The sequence below is a fragment of the Passer domesticus genome, chromosome 5 (assembly GCF_036417665.1).
Source record: "Passer domesticus isolate bPasDom1 chromosome 5, bPasDom1.hap1, whole genome shotgun sequence".
NCBI lineage: Eukaryota > Metazoa > Chordata > Aves > Passeriformes > Passeridae > Passer > Passer domesticus.
In genome coordinates this window covers 33,421,950-33,444,414 of record NC_087478.1, presented here as the reverse complement: position 1 = coordinate 33,444,414, position 22,465 = coordinate 33,421,950, and the positions used below count along the sequence as shown (strand labels likewise).

At 38.7% G+C, this 22,465-nt stretch overlaps 1 protein-coding gene across 2 annotated transcripts in view; it reads right to left on the bottom strand.

Annotated features, from left to right (window-relative positions):
- The window catches only part of FRS2 (fibroblast growth factor receptor substrate 2), a 49,821-nt gene extending 29,098 nt beyond the window's left edge, over positions 1 to 20,723 (bottom strand). The window contains exon 1 of one of the 2 annotated variants that reach the window (XM_064419471.1): positions 20,640 to 20,723. The gene's annotated coding sequence lies outside the window, so the exon portion shown is untranslated. Of the gene's footprint in view, positions 1 to 20,264; positions 20,467 to 20,639 lie in introns of those variants that run through there. The other variant, XM_064419470.1, reaches the window with a different exon arrangement.
- Positions 20,724 to 22,465: the final 1,742 nt, after the last annotated feature.

The window sequence follows — 22,465 nt, the reverse complement described above, 5'->3', positions numbered from 1 at the left end:
AGTTACAACAAACAAAATGAATACCACTCCAATACAACAATTTTCCAGAAGAGGACAGACAAGTTTAGTTAGATAGTTCAATCAGCCAATTTTCTGTTTCAGAGTATTAGAAGTCTGCCCAAAAAGGACACAAAAGCCGGTCATTTGCAGATGCTGAAAGTACAGCCCTTTGTGGGTAAAAACTCTGCAGTCTCTAGCAAACCAGCACCACTTGTTTAAAAACATGAAATATAATATGACTTGGCACAAATCCCATTTAAATAACAAACCCATAAAGCTTGCTGGCACTTACTTAGAAAGGAGTGGAAAGAAAACAAAATCTATTCTAATTCACTCAATTCTAAGAACTAGATTCATATTTTAAATGTAGTATTTATACATGACTCAACATCTTAAACTAGACTTCAAGCAGAGAGGAATGCAAGTTAAAAACCAAATCCAACAGATAACTGACTAAGCCCCTTCTAGATTTACTCTCTAGGTGAAAACTCAAAGCAGAAACATACATAAAGTACTGATTTCCTCTGTTAAATTTCTCTGCTCCAGCTTATTAGCATTTCTGCAGTGAACTATATATTTTACCAGCTTTTTTTTGAAATAAGGGAAATTGCTTCTTACCACTGTTAATATTCAAAATCCCGTAAAGTAGAAAGCAGTTACAGCATCTTCTCACTCCCTACAGCACATTTGAACTGCTCAGGGAAGTCCAAGGAATGAAACACAAAAAGTCTAAACCAGCTAACCTGAACTACCACTGTCCACAGAAGAGACTGGCTTTTACTAGTTACCATAATAAAATACAGTAATTTAAAAGTAATTTCTGCTGAACACCCTGCCACCTGATACCCATGTATTTTATTGTATGAAGAAATGCAGTTATTTTTGAGGTGCTCTCTTGTATATAAGAGACATGGGATATTACCAGATTCCTGAGCTGTTTTATCTTAAACAAGCTCTAGGATTAGAAGTTACAGCTAATAAATATTTACACACAGAAATTATTGGCTACATGGAAAAAAGTTTACATTTGAAGATGAGATAACTTGATAGAATGTTTGAAAATGAAAAAACCTTTTAAACCCATTAATAATCAAAACTACCAAATAATTAAACACAGAATAAATACATGGTAATTAATGTCTGCAATAAGATGACAAGAAAACTGAAGGAGCTTTGATGTCTTGAAGAGCTCAAAGATCAAGGTTAAAAAACTTTCTGGAATACATAATTGGGCAGAAAGCTAACAGGTTGCAATAAATGGGTGAGAAGTAGTATCTTACAGAACACAAAGGAGTCCAGATAGGTTCGTGCATGCTAGTCTTAAGCAACTTATAATAAACACTGGCATTAAAAAATGCAACCAAACAAGAAAAAATCCCTTTCTCCAATACTTACTGATTTTCAAAAGAAGTTTCAGAATAAAAACTACATTTGAACTTTGTGCTGAAATATATTCCTGGCAAGAACTAAATTCTAGCATAAGACCATGGGACTGACATAAATGACAGAAATACATAAATGACAGAATTACTGAAGATCTTAAAAAATGGAACCATGGAAATAAAACCAATAAACACCAATACTTTGAAAGTATGTAGATGTTTGGATAGAAAAATTACAATGTTTGCTATGTAGCAAAGCTACAAAGTCTGAACTGTAAACTTTAAGGTTTCATTAATGCAACTGGTACTGTTAATCTTTTATAATTACTTTCTTTGGTATATTTTAGAATGACTTTCACCTACTCATTAAAGGAGAAAATGTCACTGGACTCTCCAAGAGGAGGTTTTAACAACAGCAGAGAGTTCAGGTAAGATTTTTATATGACAATTGATTCATAAAACGTGATTACTGAACATAGTGTTTGTTCCTTTTCTGTCTACCTCAGCTACTTTTTCCTGTGTTTTCTATAGCATTTCATCTCCATGTACACCTCTGTTGGCAAACACCCTGAAAATAACAACTGACTCTTTTGCACCAACCTAGGGGGGGTTTAGTAAATCAGCAGGGTGATCAGTAATAATCACCACACTGCCAGTTATTCTGTCCAGTGGAGACAGCATCAGATGGAGCCAGGTGGCAGGACCACAGGCAACTAAGGCCAGGACCTTCTGTTTCCAGGACACCAGAGAGAATCTCTGTACAGCTCACTGATGGTCTTTCCTATGTTGTTGAGAGGTTTTCTTTCTGTTACAATCCTTATCTCAATTCCTTGCACCCTCTCCGCTCAGGAAACCTCGTCTCAGTTATCTGCCTCTTCCTCCATTTTCTTTGTTCAGCTCGTACTCAGGAATTTGCTACCACCATTGCTGTCAATCTACAACCACTTATATAATGTAGTTTTCTTGCTTTGCATGCCTGTATTACCCATTTAGAATGTCCTCTAAAAAACAGTTGGTAATACCTGCCCTACTGCAGCTATCACAGGAGATGTGATTGCAGGTGATCATTATGCACAGTGTAACACACAGAAAAGCTCTCAAGTCCAGCATCAGTTCCTTGGCAGGAACACCTCCACCAATCTAAACTGGTATCCCCATTTTATGGCACAGCTATCTTGCTTTTGTCTGCATTCCCATATAATGAAAATATTCTGCTCATCTGCAATGAGCAGATTCATTTCAACTATCTTAAAACACTGTTATGCTTATAATACAGTTTAAGTGCCTAGCACTTCATCCTTAATTTGTGTACAAGTTATGAGGGGGTTTCATGTGCAAGTCTACACTTACAGAGGTATTTCCTGATATTGTACTGCTTATAACCTTCTAACCCTAAACCGTGAAGACCCCAAACACACATTTGATGGGTACAGGCTTTTAAAAGGGTAAGTGTACAGTTTGTCAGTAAACTTGGCTGAAACAAAGCTTCCTAAGAAGCTACAGCTACAGCTGTAGCTACAGCTACACCTTATTTATGTTTGGTGAGACATATATATATGGTCTCACCATACATAAATTCAGTATTTGCTCTCCTAACTCTGAAATAGCTTGTTGGTCTTCACTCCATAAAAAGGAATAGCCTCTGGGCTTTCTATAAACTTCAAGGCACCAACTGCCTGCCTGCGCCTCTATCTCACTACTGCTACTGCTGCCTGTGCTAGCTAGATAAATCCTCCTACCTGTAAATATCAGCATGGATCCCAAGAAAGTTGTACCAGATCCGTAAGAACTAAGAGAAAGATTATCAGTTTGCACTAAGAGATGGTCCCCTCAAGCCACCACTTAAAAACAACCAGACAAATCAACAATAGCACAGCCATGTATATCACATTCTGCATTTTCCCATAAAAACTTACTTACATACATACACAATATGAACCATTAAAGGATGAAATTAAAATTTAAATGTATTTTCCAAGTCATCCCTTAAATTTAATCTTTAAAGTATTTTCCAAGTCATTCCTTAAAAGCCACATCTTCAATTACCAGAAACTGATGCTTCCAAATTCAAAATATTGAAGTGGTCTTGCTTATTTAGTCTATCCAGAAAAAGACAGGAGTACAAATAGCAAAGCCAGATGTTGTTAATAGCATCTAATTAACACCACAAGGTTCCTGCTGATTCACTGCAACCCCAGAAACCTGGGGTTTCTGGTGTTTTCATGCAACCAGGATAGATAGAGTGTTTCTGGGAAGAACAGAAAATAAGTGAACAGCTGTGTCTAATAACCACTCACAGTCAGTAAAGCTACAAGTTAATATTGAAAATTTAAGTTTCTTGTAGTAATATTTCAAGAATTCTGAATTTAAAAGTCAAGAGAAATCCCAAATAATTTTGAATTTTAATATATTCTGCACATCCAAGGACAATACTAATCTAGGCAGAATGTACCCAAAAGTCCAATTACTTTGCAGGTAGCAACAAGTATATAACATGAAAAGGAAACAAAAAGATTAAAAGAAAAGTGTGCCTTTTCTACTTCTATAAGCTCATGTTAACAAGGGCCATCTTTAATGACAAAGATTTGAACATTACAGCCAGACAGCTTTCAAACAGTTGAAACTGTGAAAGCTCTTTTGACCTTATACTCAAGATTAAAGCTAAAGTTCTAGAAGTTTTGAGTTTCTTTTAAATATTCTCTTTCGTAATTAAAAAAAGAAAATCCCACACATGACATTAAATGTGTCCCAGAAGCCATATTTAAGTACATGTGATACAGGAATGAATGGGAGGTAGGAAAGAAGGACGTAAAAAAATCCACAAACAGAAAAAATTCAGTTGTATTCTACTGAATATAATTTTCATTTTAAGTACTTTAACCAGAGTGTTTGATTTTAGTTATGAAAAGGGAGTAACTTAAGATGACTGTACAACTTTAAAAAAAAAAGGCCAAAACAGTGAATACTGGCAAACAGTTGTATAACACTCAGTAAAGATTAAGTTGGGCTGCTCCACAAATTTTTACACTGCCAACCTCTGCTTGCTTGCCTGAAAAAAAAAACCCAACCTCATTTCTTACTGCTGTTATGAAATCACAGGGAAGTGATTTCAAATGACTCAATACTAATATTTACATACTTGTGTCCTACTCCACTTGTTCTTCTTTGTATGTTGACACTGAAGCCCAAAAATGCCAAAACCAATTATTTTTAAGATTTGTAATTTTCTCTACAGCAGTTATGTCTACTAGAATTGACATAATAAGAAGTAAGAGGTAATAACAAAACTCATCTCTTTCAAAATCAATTCTATGTTTCTGAGGTAATACAAAGTCAGTTTCTAACAAGGGTGTATCATTTCCTCACATGTATAGAAAATACCTGTATTTTTACCAAATGGTGTGAAGCTTTCCTTTTGTAAATTAAAAAGTCATTGTGAGGTGGGACGTATTAAATCAACTGCTTTTCTTTCTCAGAATGCTATTTTGTGTTCCCCTCAGCTAATTTAAAGCTGACAGCAGCTGAAAGACATGATCTTTCCTGCTCTGGCCACTTATTCTAGTTAGCCAGACAAGCTTCAATCCCAGCTACTGCACTGGTCTTGCAGATCAAATGACCACACTGACCAGTGCCAACAACAGGAAGGCTGGACCATGATGCCTAAGGAGAAATCAGATCCTTCTTTTTTCAGAGCTGGTCACACTTCAACCATCCTAAAGTCCTCATGAAAATAAAGCTTCATTATAAATCTAAGATGATACCACCGGAATTTGCTAAAATGAACCTGTATATCACTTCTACAGAACCCTACAGAAAATCTAAGGGAAAAGGAATAAATCTGTAGCCTCTGAAACTGCTTTCTTTTAACATAGGTTATGCAAAGCTAAGTTCATAAAAAGGCAAAGTTATGTGCAAAGTGTAAATCTGCTTAAAAGTTGGGAAGAGTTTTATACATAAAAAGTACAGTATTTCAGTTGCAACATCATAAATTGTATTGATATGGGTTATTAAATCTAGACTTATACACACAACTTCTTGTATTCTACAACTTCTAATAATGCTATTTCTAACTTCCATTTACATTGCAGTGTGTCAAAAATTCTGCACAAATACAGCTTCAAAAATTCCTAAATATATAAGATCAGGATTAGTGACAATTTAGCCAGTACAGATTTTGTTTTCTTACAGAAGTGCACTTAATTTTGCATTTTGTTTAAAATAAGAACACAAAACCTCATTTAAGTGTACAGGTTAAGATTAAGCTCCGATCAATCAGCTGAAACAGCTTAACTGTCAGAAGTCATTCCAATCATTTCTCAATATCAGAGAATATCAGCTTTTAAATTATACTTTACATAAACACTCAGCATGAAACCTTTAGAAGTTTGTCATTTTCTAAACCTGATCACTAAAGTATTCAGCAAGCATAGCTACAAACTGAAAGATTTTTGTCCTCCCATCTGCAAAAGATAAAGAGGAGAAAAATTAATTCAGAGCAAGAAGAAAGTTTAAGTTTTCACATTTCACATCTGATTTCTAATGACAGTGCAAGATAAATTATTTGCTTTCACCTTACACTTACTACTGTCCTAGTTTACTGAATATCAGTTTAAAAACTTACACTACTTGGCTTTTAACTTTCAAGTTAAAAGGATATCTTTGAATTTATAACTATGTATTGTCTGAAAATATTTTGGCACTGCCACAGAATCTGCAAAGAATAGCCCAAGCTTTAACTTAATTATCCTTTTACAAGAACTGTGGTTTGAGAAAATACAACAACTTCGTAAACATAATAATCACTAAGAGTAATTGCCTTTGGCAGTAATGTCCCAAAGCAAGTTTGGATATCCAAGATAAACCATGATTCCTATTCTTTCCCTCTCTACTTTTCAGTTAATATAAAAATTCAAAAGCAAATTAAAATGGTGCGTCTAACACTGTACAAGCAAACAAATCACAAGTTTCTGTCAGAGCAACATATTACCATCAATAAATAATGAAATCAATCAACAAGTGTATGTTACAGTAACTGCAACCCAACAATAAAATCTGCAAAACTTACATTATTTTCTAGAACAGAAATAGAAAGGAACTGATGGAAGTTTAGATACAGTTACAGAAGCAGTGTGAAATAATCATTATGCTACTTACAGTGTACTTTAATCCCAGATACACTACCCACTTACTGCAACCCCTTTGTACATACTGGAAGACACCCAAAAGCACAGAAGCCACTTATCCCTGCCTAAAAATATTGCAGGGATTTTGAAAGTGATTTAGAACTAAGAAACATGATAATTAGCTAATGTTAAGACAGTAAAACACCATAATTCAAATTCTGTATGTAACAGGCAAGATTAAGATAAATTAAAGCAAGCACACAAAATTCCCGAAAATCAAGCTTCTTCCTAACTGATTTCAAGTCCCCTTCCTTTATCAGTTTCCATACAATTCCCTCTGCTGATTCACTGCCTTACCTTATCTTGCCCAGCTCCTACAACTTCTGGTTTAACCCACCAACCTTTAGGCTGCTCACCTGTGCAAAACACTGCAAGTTTTCACAAGTCCAGTTCCACATCTGAATTGGATGTATTCTCTCTAATAGCTGATCATTAAAAGAAGTGAATTATTACTGAGTTTGTAAACATATGTGCTTTGATACCACTGTACAACTCCAAGTAAATTACCTGACTGAACATTTTCAGTATTAGTAAACTAACATCCCTACACTCCTTCACAAATTCCAACCCATTTATGTTGACTATCTGAATATGCAGCTCAATTTCTGTACATTACCCCCTAAACTACAGCAGAATAAAAGTGTTCAGTTTAGTTGGAAGTTAATACTGTTTAACAAGGAGGAGTTTTCATTTACATTATTTCAGTCATCCTATATACACCTGTAACATCTCAAGTGAGAGGGGTGCAAAATGTAGTGTAGAAGGGAAAAGAAGCTGTTAGAAAACCATAAAAATACTATATTCATACCTTGCTTCTGCTGTGCCAGCAAGTAAAAGCCTGCAGTATGATGCAAGGAGGGCTGCTGTCAAATTCTGAAACCTGCTTAGTGTTGTAGGCTGATATAAATTCTCCTGCTGCAGCAGTGATTTTTGCAGGCAGCCCTATGACACCTTCAAACAGGACCACGAGTTAACTTTGCCCTTTCTAACAACCATATAACAGTAGCCTGGATCAATTAAACCCAGCGGGGTAATTTTTCTGTTATTCAGCCTAAACTGCATTAATATTTGACTGCTGAGGCAATACATTTTGTCCATTATATTCACTGAACTACGACCAAACTGGATAGCACTAATTTGTATGGGTATGTTAATGCCATTTTTGTAACTTATTATGTATTGTAGCAAGAGCCGAGTTCTTTAACCTCTAGCAAATCTAGGCTTCCTTGATGGTCATCAGATAGCCTAGGGAACCAGAAGCAATCACAGGATTCTAAGAACTCAGTCTGCTACTTGTGTGGTACTGTACATGACTCATTTGAGAGTTTCCCTAGGGAATCTTCTAAAGTGGACACTTATCAGAAGTTTCACTACATTTTTAAGTGTTTAAAATCTCTGCCAAGTCACTGCTATAGACTTATGCCATCAATTGTGAAATATGACCTTAGTTGAAGAACATCTAATAGCTTTGTTAGTTGAAAAAAGTACTAAAATAGATTTATAAATAATGCTTAAAATCCATACGAAAAGCAGCAGTGCACCAGAAAACCCACCAGCACAATTCATTACATTAGTCACAGGTCTAATGTGTGTGCCTGTGAATGCACACACTTCATAGAGAAGCATTTACAGTTTTCTTAGAAATAAAATGAAGTTCTGGGAAGTAGCAACCACCATCACCAAAAGGCATCCATAAATTCACTGTACTCACTAGGTGCCAGCCCCCCACCAAAATCCCCATCTTATTCAGGAGACAAACACTGAGCCACTCACAAATCAGCTGCTAAACTGTTGCAGTTTACGCCATGGCCTCTTAAAGCAAACAAACAAAAATACACCATAAGGCCATACTGTAAACTCATCTACAAATAGTTTAATCATGTGTGTGCAAGAGGATTGCAAAACAAATTATAGAAAAAAGTACACTACCTGCCCCCAGATATGCCACCACCATTTCTGACTTAAAAACCCAAACCTACTGATAACCAGCTTAATTGTTACCACTTCACCCAAGTGTACAGCTGTTGGGCACAAACGTGCTATTCAAACAAATTCAAAATGTAGTTAGAAAAGGGGGAATGATCTACTCACTGTGCATCTGCACCAGTACAAAACTTTCAAGACTTGGAAATAAAATGTTTCTATTAAAATATATTAAAAAAGGCAGTCCTTAGTTCCAAATTATACAGTATTTAGCAATGACCAAATGAAATCCAGCTTCTAGATTGCTGTGGTTTTTTCCAAATTTCCACTTAACAATGGTTTTACTTTCACCACTAACATAAGAGCAATATATTCATAAATACAGTTTTGAAGCCCAAAAAAGTTTATTTAAATTTTGTTATTAGGATTAGCCTATCAGCAGCTCAGCAAGTAGCTTTTAAAATACAAAATTTAACATGAAACATTTTTGGTTATAATTTTATTTGCATTTTATTCACAACTCTAGACTCGTATTTCAAAGACAACACTCCTTATTCTTTCTATGTTTATGTTACTTTTACCTGTCACTATATAGTTACAAAATTTCCTACACTTCAAAACAGTTCATTCGCACTGGAAGGTAATCAACAATGTAATTCCACTGAAATATTCTGGTATTGGAATTAATTCACAGAAAGCCTTTGCAATGAATGTCAACCAAGATCTCTCAGAAACTGCTGTCAGACCACAGTATCTACTGTTCAAAGTATACATTAAAAAACCACTTCTACTGTTCACCACTGCAAGACTTTATTATTCCATCATCAGAAGTATTCTGTGATACTTCCTTGTTTGAAGTCATGATTATGGAAGGTACATTTCCCTGGTACAGCACACTCAATAAATAATATTTCATACAGAGTAAAGCTGAAGTGTAGCTACTTTAAAAGCTCACTAATACAGTATGATAGGACACTACTGATAAGAATCCAGTGCACCCTCCTCAATGCACTGCTCACTTTAGCACCAGGGAAATAGTACCACTGCATCCAGTCATCAATGCAAGAGCTGTCTGACACGTCACATAACAACTGATTCCATCTCTACTTATCAGCATAAAGTATCTCCTGGTAGTCAACATTTAATCATTTATTTGGAGCTTTCCTCAGAGTATACCGCTTATCATTAACTACTTTAGCCTGTCCTCAAGGCCTCAGCTGAACATGTTTCTTCTCTTCAGACATCATCCTACAACTTCAAAAAAAATCCTTCCTATGGAGAGCTTATAACCAGTAAAGCTAAACTGATATGGTAACGGCACAATCAAACCTTCAGAGAGGTAGCTTTAATTTGATACTACTGACAACGTTAAACTGCTTTTCACTTTGGTATGAAACTGTTTTAAAACCATACCATTTACAATTAGTAAGTTACATCCATTTAACAAACAGAATTCTATACTACAGCTGAAATAAGAAATACAAATTCTTCAAGAGAAACAAATTTAAACTTAGCAGACATACATGAAGTTGTGCTCTATGGGACTAGTGAATAGGGACTGAACAGAGTAACGAACTCTAAAGCAGAAAGAAATAAATATTTATTAAGTGAATGTACTGACACTTAGGGACAAAAATCGTTATAAAAGAAAACACATTTGTGAAGGTCAGATGATAAACATAACACTGAAGGCAGAGAAAATCCAAGACAAATAACTTGAACTTTAGATTTTGAAGAGCACTTTGTTGCACTTCACCAGTAGAAATATTTCAAGACCCTAAGTGGCCATAAGTATCTAAAAAGAAGAGTCATAATGTACACTTAAACCCAGAGAGTCCTACAGAAACTAGAAGCTTATCTAAGTTTCTGGCATATGTTGTACCTCTGAGACAACACACACATTGCTCTAGAACTAAAGAGCCACAGGACAAGCTGGAAATGCTCTCCAAAGCTCTGTTATCAGAAAAAACTCTGGAACTTAGGGAGGGAGAATATAAGTACTGCACAAGAAAGGTTCACCTCTCCACTAAAAAAAAAAAGGAAGAGGAAAGAAAATACAAAAAAATAAAATAGCTTGTCTGAGGTCTGTGTAGCACCTTCCCTTTTTCATTTCCTCTACACATTCTTTTCTAGTCCAGCAATTTTTAGGAATGGAGTAGCAGGACTGAGCAATTGGCATATATTGCTCAGAATTTCTCCTACTACACAGACAACAATATTGTTAATATAATACTTATTATATAAGTAAAAAATAAGTATATAAGTGTTATTATATATTATATATCAGTATTGTGTATAAGTATTGTATATTTTATATATATGTGTGTACATGTATATATACATATATGTTATATATTATATATATAAGTAATAAATACCACAAAGCTCAAACTTAGAGAACAGTTTATTGGACTGGATTTAATATTAGCTGGTTTGCTCTTTTTAAGATCTAAAAAGTCTTAACTAAATACCTTTTAACAGCAAAAATTAACATAATGGCATCCTTCCCAGCAAAGCTGCAAGCACAGTGGAAGCTCTCTCAGGAACTGAATACCATCACCTAAAACCTGTACAGCAAATGAACAAAGAGATGGCTATCAGAGAGATAAGAAGGCAAGCATTCAAATTCATACTGAGATCTGAATATCTGCCAATTAAATGTTTTTCGTAGCCTAAAGTAGGGGACAATTATTTAAGAATTTAAGACTTTGTCCAGTGTGACTACACAAATACTGTATGGCCTGACAGGAAACATCCAGCTTACTTTAGTATTAACCTGAAAGAATTAACACTAACTACCACTGCCCTAGTCCTTTTACATTTTGGCAATACAAACTGACGAGCAACACATACACTACATTCTGTATTTCAAGCTATGAAAGCCTACTCAGCAGATTTCAAAAGAAGAAAACATAAGGCAGCTGCCATGGCACAGAAGAGATTCACAGCGATTTAACTATACTATCCTAAAACATTTCTAACACACATACAGCAAGCCATACATTAAAATTCATTACTTTATCTATTATAATTAGTTTACTTTTTCATGATATTATCAGCCAAAAAGCCTCAAATTACACGTAGCCACAGAAGTTTACCTTTCTCCAAAGAAAACCCCAAAAAAAGTCACAAACAAAATGCAAAACACAAGCCACAGAAACCTTGCGACCAAAGTTTCAGGAAACATGAAAAAAATATTTAAGAGTGACTTGGCTTTCCTTAATAACAAAAAAAAACTATTACCTCTGTTAATATTAGCATTAGTTCTACACTAAATCAAGTAAATGACATAGCAGTTAATACTGCTCTGATTGCCAGTTTAATTCAATTCTTGTATTATTTCAATAAAAGCTGCAGATTACACCTGCCTCACCAAAGAAACCTGTAAAGTACAGAAAACAATATTTACTAACTGAAATCACATCTGATACTAAATGTCCACGAAATATGACAGTGTATTTATTCACAAAACACATTTTAAAGCAGGCCACTGGTGCACTTCACTCCAAAGTAAAATCACTGGACAAATAAATCAGATTTTAAAAACATACAGCAATATACATTTCCTGAGTACCTATAAGAAAAGATCTACAGGTAAGATGTATCCCTGTCCCCTTACATTGTTTAAAGTGTTGTTTATCTGTGTAAGCAAAGAGACAACAGGAAACTCTAATATCCACGAAGAAAGGTCAGAGGTGCAGTCACTCTCGCTTGAACTAGTATTAAGATATATAACATCTCAGAAGTTTTGTAAATCAAAGTATATGACATGAAACACGTGTAAAGACATGGGGTGGGGGGAAGGGGGAAGAAAAAAATATTCAAGTGCCAAAAGTAGCAAGGAAAAAGACTATGATGCAGAAATATGAGACATGGGTCTTTGAATTCAGAGACAGTGAGCTTTAGCTAGATGAGGAAAGTAACAGACTACTGAAAAATGGTAGCAGCTGTATTTTGAACAGATTGCAGAGACAGGAATATCAGCAGAGGGAGAAGGTACTTGAAGTACTCCAGATGGCAGATATAGAAACTTCATTTGTAAAGACAGAAAAAGAAAATGTGGTCTTGAAAATGTTATTTGGACAAGGAAGGGGTACATTAATAAAACATGACTGTGGACTCAAGGAGAAGAAGAAGAAGAAAGGGCTATTCCCAAACAAGTGCCCTCCCTGGGTGAGGGAGGATTATTACACTGTCAGCACACTGCAAACGACAGGCAAATGAGTTAAGTTTAAAGGAGAAGATAAAAGAGCTCTGAAACACTCAAAATATTTATGGTGATTGAAAACACTTAAATGAAATTAAGGACTGAATGAAGACACATAAAGAGCCACGAAACTCTACAAAGTTTACAGCAACCTAAATATAGGAGATGCAGAGATTCCTACGAACGTTGCACACTTTGGGTCAGTGGGAAGAGAGGACAGAAGTGGGAAGATGCTTGCAGCAAGCAGCACCACAAAGGCAGGAGAGGGTCAAGGTTGTGACAGCCAGGCAAGTTTCCCTACATCATTCGTCCTCTCATTTCCACAAACCTAAAACAGCTTAGTTACGTGTTTTATAAAAAGCCCAACAACACTTTGAAAATTTAAATAATTTTAAATTGTGTTATTGTACCACCTGACAGATGCACAACAGAACTACCTTCAGTTACAATTTTTGTGGTGATTTAAAAGCAAGACTTTCTTTTATTTAAACTAAAAAGTTTGTGTTCTAGTAGTTTGTGTTCTAACTACATGTTTTAATCAGTGTGGAGTTACTGAAAAATACAGATAGCTACAAAGTAGTCTAATACCCTCTGCTTGTAATGGTTGCCTGAAAAGGCTAAACTTGTTGAGTGACATCAAGGGGAAAAAAAGGTCCCCTTATGTTTCAGTAAAAGAAAAACAACAACTGTGCTTTAAATGAGAAATTCAAAGAGATTAAAAAAATAAATAACAAGCCCTACAACAAAAGCTGAGATGTCAGAAGAATCTTAACATACTTCCCTGAAGAAGTAGCCCTCCCTGTGTTTGCTTGGTATCTTAATTTGCCTTGGGTTTCAAAACCCTAGGCTTGCCAAGAGCTATTCCATTCAAAACCTCAGGAATTCCATTACTAGTTTTCAGCTAAATTAAAGGAAAATAGAAGCATTCAACGCATGGCAAAAGTATGCACAAAGTGTTTGTTGATACTCATAAACAGACTGAAAAATGTAGCCATGTCTGAAGGAGAACTGCTGCATAGTCAACTCAGTTCTGCTCTGCCATGCTGCCAAGCAAAAAGCTACTGCTGTCACTTCAGACAAGCTCAGCATAAGATTCATACATTGCTACAAGATTGAACACAGCACTAGATCATTCATTTCTCACTTCAAGTTTAAATTCAAACTCAAGTTTGCATTTCTACAGGAGAAAAAAAGGAAACAGTGAGAATTCCCTCTTTAAAGCAACTGCTTCAACATCTCCATTAGGGAAAAAATGTCTCACTATCCTAAAGCATGGCAAAATCAGTCAACTCTCCACCCTGTCAAACATCTTGCAAGTAATGAAATATAGACGTTTCATCTCAGAAATTCATCTAGTACTGTGCTGATGAATATCTATCCAATGTCCACACAACTGGGTCTCTTCCAAATTATGGTATTTTCTGATTCTCAGAGAGCAGCATTATTGCAATCACATTTGCCCAATAAACAATGATAAGAATGAAATGTCCCCAACTGCACATTGTGCCAGGTGTCATACTATCACACAAGAAGGTAATATCCCTGAGCAAAGCATTGAAGAAAATCTTCATGAAAGACAAATGCTCCATCTGTGTCAAGGTGTGCAATCCCAGCAGATACAAACCAGTATGCAGTTTAACTTCTTTGGCAGACAGGAGAGCAGTGAAAATATCAACACACTATTTTAAACTGCAACTCTCATGAGAGATCAAAGATCTGTATCTTGCATTAAAAACACAGGAATCTGGGTATATGGGATAGAGAGTTTATTTTACCCTTCGAAAGGCAGGAAATTAAAGCAACTTTTCACCATTGAGTCAGCAGCACCCAGTTTGGATCAGGGGTTTACAGTAACCATCACCACTGTGTGAATGACAGCAGCAGCACCTCAACCCTGCCAGGACCAAAACCACTATGAACAAAAGCCAAGCAAAGAGTCAGTTCTTCAGACTGACAACATGGGGCTCTAGTCTATCCTGACTTGGGCACACATACAGGAAAACTATCACTATCTCAGATACGCCAACTGCCCGTAGTATTTCACATTTGCTACAAGCACCGACAATTAATACAGTACTTGTGAACTAGCTTTTTCTCAACAGAAAAGTAACAAGCACACATACAAGAAACAGCTGAATAGCAAGATATACTTGAGCATCTTTTCCATAAGTTTAAAACCTACATTTGGGGTAGTTTTTAAATTCTGGTCCAAAAGCGTACCAACACAGCGATGTTTCTGTCTACAGCCGAAACAGAACCTAAACATCTATTCCAAAAAAAAAAAAACCAAAAAAACCCAAAACCAAACAATAACAAAATAAAAAAAAAATCCCCAGTTCTGTGAGAAGAAAGAGCAGGTCTAGTAACCGGCTGATTCTAGAAGCTGAAGTAAATAGAGGCCATCCAGCACAGTCAGGTATGATTGCAATGCCATGCAACACAATGATTTTACATTTGCAGTATCTGAGAGGAACACACTGCCTAACACAGATATTAGTATTACTTTGTTGACTGAGATTCAAGCAAAAAGTTCAGGGATTACCCTGGACTGCCTGAGAAGTCAGTGCCAGATTGCATATCACTCCTGTGACAAGGAGTTTCTCATCTCACTACCTCGCATATGGACGTAAAAGCATTTTAGGAAAAGAACAAAATAAAACATGAAATTAAAGTACTCTAAGACATGAGAAGGAAACTTTCAGTAACCACAATGCCATTTCCACTAATTAGAAAAGAATGCATATAGTCAGTCCCAAGCATGCAATAATCATGAATTTTTATTGTATAAACATCAGAAATAAGTTATTAGTTCTTTTTATTTAAGCCAAGAGGTAATTATTTCTGTTGTCATTTGAAGCTTGAGGGGAAAACTGAAATTGTGTAGAATCCCGTGGTTGCAGGAAGAAGGAACTCAATAAAGAGTGAACTAAATTCGCCATCATGAGTGTTGCCACCCTGCCAGATGCAGTGAAGATGAAGCTTTGAAAAGTACACTATAGTTGGAGAATACATGACACACATACTCAGACATTTGTATGCACACATACTTACATGAGAAAGCACCACACACCTGTTAATCACCAGTTCAAGTTTAAAAAGAACCATCACATCTAGCACTGACTACACAGAAGGGCCAACAACAAAAGATGATGTTTAAGAATAGAAAACTGAAAGTCTATTACAACTGCTGTTCTACAACTCATACACAACCAAAAAACCATCTGCATGCCCTACATGAAATTACACATCTCTGAACAGCAGTTTTCAGCCAACAGTTCCTCAAATAGTTTTGATGAAAAAACAGTAGCAGACAAAAATAAAACCCGTTACATTTTTACAGAAAATGTTACTTAAGAGCTGCAGATAGGTCATCTCTTCCAGCAGTACCTACTGCCCAGTTACTCATCACCCCTGAGCAAAGAGAGACTACCACCCCTACAGACTGGCACAGAGTGAATCATGTAAGAGCACACTTATCCACTATGGGAAAAATTAATCAAGGTAACTGACCAGTGAAAGTATGCTGAGCTAATATTGTCCACTTAATGGCTGATTATGCCTAAAGCATGTAACACTGCATATGGATTCTCTGGTGGAAAGGATTATTACACATGGTAATCCATGGCAGAGAAGGAGAGACAAATGGATGGGGGGCACTGTATCCACATTTCTCCCTTAATTTTCACAGATATTAAGGGAGAAAAAGAAAAGATAAAAATCAATGCCTATCCATATCCTGAAATATTAACTACAACCTCTATGATAGGCTGAACAAGACAGATTTTGAAAACCACTAACCATTATAGTTACTTAGGAAGAGAAGTCACAGACTGCCTCCCCAGAATTTGTGTGAAGTTATAATGTGTATCTTACATCAGCCTAATAATTTTCATAGATCTGTCTCTTTAACTACCTGTTACTGCAAAATACACTGCCATTTTCTTAGTGGGCACTCCAATCACTAACTTTCCTTAACTAAGTCTTTTAAATTAAAAAATTCAATATACATGCCAAACAAATTCATTTGTGCAGCAATTTGATGAACACCACTTATATGAAACAATAGGCACCAAATAATTTTTTTTTAATTAGTTACTATACAAAAGGCCAAATTCCTTCAAAGCACAGAATCAAATCAGACACACACTACCCTGTTTTAAGGGGTCTTAGATGTAAATATTCCCAGGGACCATAACCAAATGATGTCTTGAAACCCTAAATGCTGTACCATCTTAACTTCACAGAATTAGGCCAGTATCAAATATACTTTAAACTGGCATCATGTGTCACTGTCACCAAAAGAAACAGACACACCCTGCTCCCCTTACTGCTCGCTTCCATCCCCATCTCTGCGCCAGCACAAATGTTTGTGCAGCAAACTGATCCAGCTCCAAGCGAACCCTTCCCTGCCTGCCCCTCCCCCAGGTTAGTTCAACCCTCAGCCCAGCTCACCACGTAACCATAGATGTGTTTCCTGCACAAAGGAGGAAGCAGCAGAGCAGGGGGCAAGCAAACAGGACCATGTTTTTCGATGCCAATGCAAAGCAGCAGCAGTGGGCTGAAGGCTGGAGTCCTGCAGCACCAACAGATGTGTCTGCACCAGCCCCAGGGCTCGGGCCTGTGCTGTGCCACTCCTGCCCTTCCTCTCTGGGATCCCACTCCTCTGACAGCCGTGCAACTGCCCCGTGAGTCGGCTCAGGGTGCCAAGGCAACTGAAAAATAATTCTACCAAGAAAAAAAAAAGGTTGCTAATTTTCAGCCAGTACAGGTTCGTGAACCAGTTCCCAGGGCAATCCCTACCAGCACAAGGAAGGAAGAGACGGAAGGAGCTGGGAAGGTGGGAGGTCAAATTTTTATCAGCTTGGAATGCTGTGGAAACATTCAGACACCACCACCACATTTTAAATTTCAACTTGCCTGCACAGCTGAATGTGACTATTTTAATCATTTTTTTCCCTAAGATTAAACTTTATTCCAATCTTTGCAGGAGCCTAAGCAGCCATAGTCTACTTGGGCACAAGAAGCAAGAAGTGAGGCCAGTTCACTACATTAACCACTTTTACCCTTCATATTCAATACAAAAAAAGAGGGAGATTTAGTTTCTTTAATTAAATGATAGTTTTACCAGATAATTGTTTTAAACATCACTGATTAAGTGACCTCAGATATTTGCATAAGAAGAACATACACGGAAAAAACAACTGCAGTCATGTTAAGTATTATCTTAATCACAATTTAGTACTTTCAAGGAATTTAAATGGTTATGGTAATTAAAGCCACCTAACAAACCTCTCTACACAGAAGTGAATTTCATCCATTATTCAAAAAGTTGTTTTGCTTAAACTACAAGTCCCAGTGATCACAGAAACGAACAAAATCAATTTCAATGAGGGCATATCAGACACCTAATAAACATGGATGTAGCTACTTTCAAGCTAACTTTTGAACAACAAAGTATCATAAGTAGGAGTACAGACTGTTAACAATCTTTTTAGCTTATAAACAATGGGATTTATAACTGAATGGTTAAATTTAGCAGAGAACTATTTCCACACAAAGTAAATGTATGTCTATGTTCATCCAGTTAAAGAAAATATAATCATATCAACTCAAAAGATAAGACCTAGCAACATTAGTTCAAGAACTGAAGTGCAGAATCAGATGCTTTTTCCTGAAAACCAGTCCTCCCAAGTGCCATACATTAGATTTTTCCAATTAATGAAACTCTCTAGATTCTTCCACAGACTACCACCTGCCTACAGCAGCATTTTATAAGATAACTGATCTTGTCTTTAACAGAAATTTCTTGTACGACGAAAAAATGTTCCAAAGTACTCTGCCTATAAAAATTCTAGAGAAATAAGGACAGTTCATTTTTACTACAATTCACCACCAGCACTGGAGAGAAGACACTGAACTGCAAAGTGAGCAAAACCCTGAAAAGCTATTTATACATTCATACAACCACTGGCACAGTGTTTCAACAAGCATTTTCAAAGCATTCTTGGCATGGAAGTAAATAAACTCAGGGACTCTCCGTCAACGAATAAGGTTCTTAATTTCACTCCCTTTATCAGCACTTGGACCTGAACTGGTGATTTATACTGATACAGGCTTTTTGTGCTGTTGAAATGCCCTTGCTAACCAAGGAAAACACAATGAATTTCCCTGGCTGTTCTACTGATTTCAACAAAAAAACAGAATGCGTAGTGGATCTGAACCTGTATATCTTAATACCAAGCCACTTTTAACAGAGCAATAAGTCTTTAAAAATTAGTTTTTCATTTTGCCAAATACAAATACACTGTAGAATCAGCAGAACAGATTAAATGACAGGTTCATGATACGGAATTACTGCTAATGTTAACACCATTAAAGATTTACTCAGAGAACTCTTTTTGCTCATTATACTAAACATCACTTTGTCACTAGGCCTTAAATAGAAAAAAACATCCAGAAATATTTAAAAGTCACAAATAAAATGCTTATTAAAAATATTAGTATCGAAGCACAGTTGGCAATTTTTTCAAAAAAATTACTAAAACATATCTTGATTTCTACTCTATTTCTTCATTGCAATAATGGCATTACTTACAACTCACAATCAAACAACATCCTAGTGATTTCTAATTATAGTTATCACATCTTATGCAATGACTTTGACCAAGATGCAGCGACCTGGAAGATAAAATAAACATGCATTTTTCTGTCCAAATTTCAAGTTTAGATGAGCACTCAAGCCAAATCAGTGCTGAGACACCTTTTGATGTCTGTGTGTCTTCAGATCTATCCTTGCTGCGTTTACGTGCAGCGATATGTCACAGGAAGGGCAGTTTAAAACGACGAGGAAGAGAGCTCGGTATGGCTTTCATTCATAGGCACAGCACCCCTCCAAGGGCCGGCAGGGCCCCCTCCCTGGCAGGCTCTGTCTGCGGCTCCCACCCCGCTGACCCCACAGAGCTCTCCATTACTCTCGGGGTCCGCACCTCGGACGCCCCCGGGTTTGCTCACAGACGTGGAAGAGCAAACGTACCCGTCGTGGCAGGCATGTGACGGACGCAGCTGGCCTAGAGGAAGGTGCGAGGGCTTGACAGGTGACACGAGATGAGACACAACCACCAGACACGCCGAGCAACGAGGAGGCGGCCAGGCAGCCGGGACCGCTCCCCGCGCCAGACCTGCCTCCACACAGCCACAGCAGGGACAATTTATCGCCTCGTCTTTTGTTTCTAAACTCGCGCTCCGCTCGTCCACCCCCGCTCCCGCCCCAGCCCCAGAGTAAGGCAGCGATCCCCCTCCGTGCCCGGCCTTCCCGGCCCAGGAGCAGCCCCGGGCCGGAGCCCCCCGTGCCCGCGGGGGCCCGGCCGCCACCGAGCCCCGCGCCCGGACCCGCGGGAAGGAGAAGCGGGTCCTACCCGGGGCACGTCCCAGCCCGGCTCCGGGGAGGAGCCAGACAAGGGGCTGCTCCGGGGCCCGGGGGCTCCACTGGGAGCGGGAGGGGGCGGCAGCGCAGCCGGCCAGGCACCCCGCGGGAAGGAGCCGGGGGAGGGGGCGAGGAGCAGCACCCACCTGGGCCATGAGCCCCGCGCTGGCCGCCGCGCCGGGCCGCCTGTGACGGGCGAGACGGCGGCCCCGCGTCGGGCCGGGGCACAGCTGCGCCTCCGACCGCGGCAGCGACAGGGCCGCGCTCTGGGCCGGACCCTGCCCGGCTCCGCTTCCGGAGCGCGGCACGATCGCCTTCCGGGGCAGCGCCCGGGGAGCCGCGGGGCGGGCCGGGCCGGGCGGCCCCGGCAGCGGCGGCGGCGCTGGCACCGCCCGGGCGGCCGCGGGGCTGCGCCGGCAGGGCGCGGGGGCGCCGGGGGGAGGCGGCCGCGAAGCGTGTCTTACTGGTTCCTCAGGTTTAAAAAAAAAATAAAAAAAAATTAAAGCTGTATTTGCACGCACAGCGCGGGGAAGAATTGGCTCGGTTTGCGCTAGCTGTTGTAGCACTCGGTGTCTCGCTGTTCCCTTGGGCGCTGCCGCGGTGACTCCTCACCCACAGCTGTGGGAGTTGGGCTCTGTCAGTAAGGTGTTACATGGGACTGAGCGCAAAGGCTGGCGCTGTGCACATTACAAACAAAGATACTGCACAGCTGATGCGGGAAACGAGAACCGGAGGAGGTGCCACACCTGTGCGGGTTTGTGGAAACGCTTAACACTCCTGTGCCAGTGGAAAAAACCCACACGCTGGATCTTGCTCTCGCTGTCTCCGTGTCACTGTACCTGTATCCCTCTTTACAGACCAATAAGTGTGACAGGTCCTGGACCAGAGGACACTGTGATGTACAATGAATCCTGAATGTGTAGGTTTTGTCCCAACATACACATTGCTCACTCTGAGCAGCCAGCAGCCTGCATAAAATTCAGCTTTGTCTCTTCATGCTATCCACCTCCTTTGGCTGAAATCGAACTTCTGAACTCTTCACCAAACAATGCCTTGCACCCAGTTGTTTCTCAGAACAGGTCTGTCTATGTCTCTGACTTCCTCAGGAGTTGTGCACCTCCTCTTTTGACTCTATTTCAGTCAGCTCATAATAAGGAGAATAGAAAATGTTGCTGTCACTGTTGCTCACTTTCTTCCCTTCCCTGGACAGTTACTGCTTTGTAGCAGAAATGTTGAAAGCAAATGGATCACAGTACTCCACTATCCTAAGATTCATCTACTCTGTAGGTTATGTGAGAGCTGAAAAAGCTGAAGTACATGCAGAAATTTTTTTTCAGATGAACATGCTAGAAAGGTGATATAGTATATATAATACCTGGAAGGAAAAGGGTGGAGAGAGCACAACTGTGATTTAGCATTTGTACCACCACAGCTGTTGGCTCCTGTGCGTGTGAGTCAGGACCCAGAGGACTAGATGGATAAAGCAGAGCAAGTGGGATTTTCCTATGTCTGAGTCATGTAATAGGTGAAGTCATGTAGCAAAGACTGTCATCTAACATACGGTATGTGCTCGTATGCCATAAACATGGGCTACAAAGTAGTGGGCTGTTCTTAAACATCTGCAGGATTCCTTGTGACCTTCCGGTCACAGAACTTGCCTTAAAGTCTGTTCAGATGCAGTTGTTGATCCCGATCTGTGAGTGCACATTCAACTAAGTATTGTGCCTTGCAATTTTTTCCCTAGTCTTTTCAACAGTGTCTGGATGAACAAGGAACAAGGTTTTGATGCGTCTCTTCTTCTGGGTCGTTTATTTATTTTCTCCTCCCTCTAGCCTTCACCATGCCTTCACCAGTTCATTTAAATGGCTGCACTTAAATTATGTCAGGATTTGTATTAAATTAGGATAGTACTGTGTCTCTTTGACAGTCAAGTTCTACATCTTCGTCAGAGGTGAAGTGCTGTGTTTGTTCATGTGTGAAACTGGTCATCCTTACTGTTTACCTGAGTGTTACCTGACCCAGCTCACTCAGATTTACTGTCAGACCAATTCAATATTTAGATACTGGAGCTGCACTTTGTGGCTGTTATAGATCTTTCCCCAGGGCATTTTCTTGCTTCTGGAGATTTTGCTGTGTTGCAATTGTGAAATTCCTGGTGGGAATTTCTGTTCTGTTGTTGCTCCTTCTCATTCGCACTACGTAGATGTTTTGGATCCATGGCATGTTTGCTGCTGCTGCTATCTAGAATAATTTCTAGCATCCCAAAATGAGATTATTGCAGCTCTGTCCAGATGCTGCATCAATTACAAGTCTTTCAAAGATTACATAGCTGCTTACAGACTTCTGT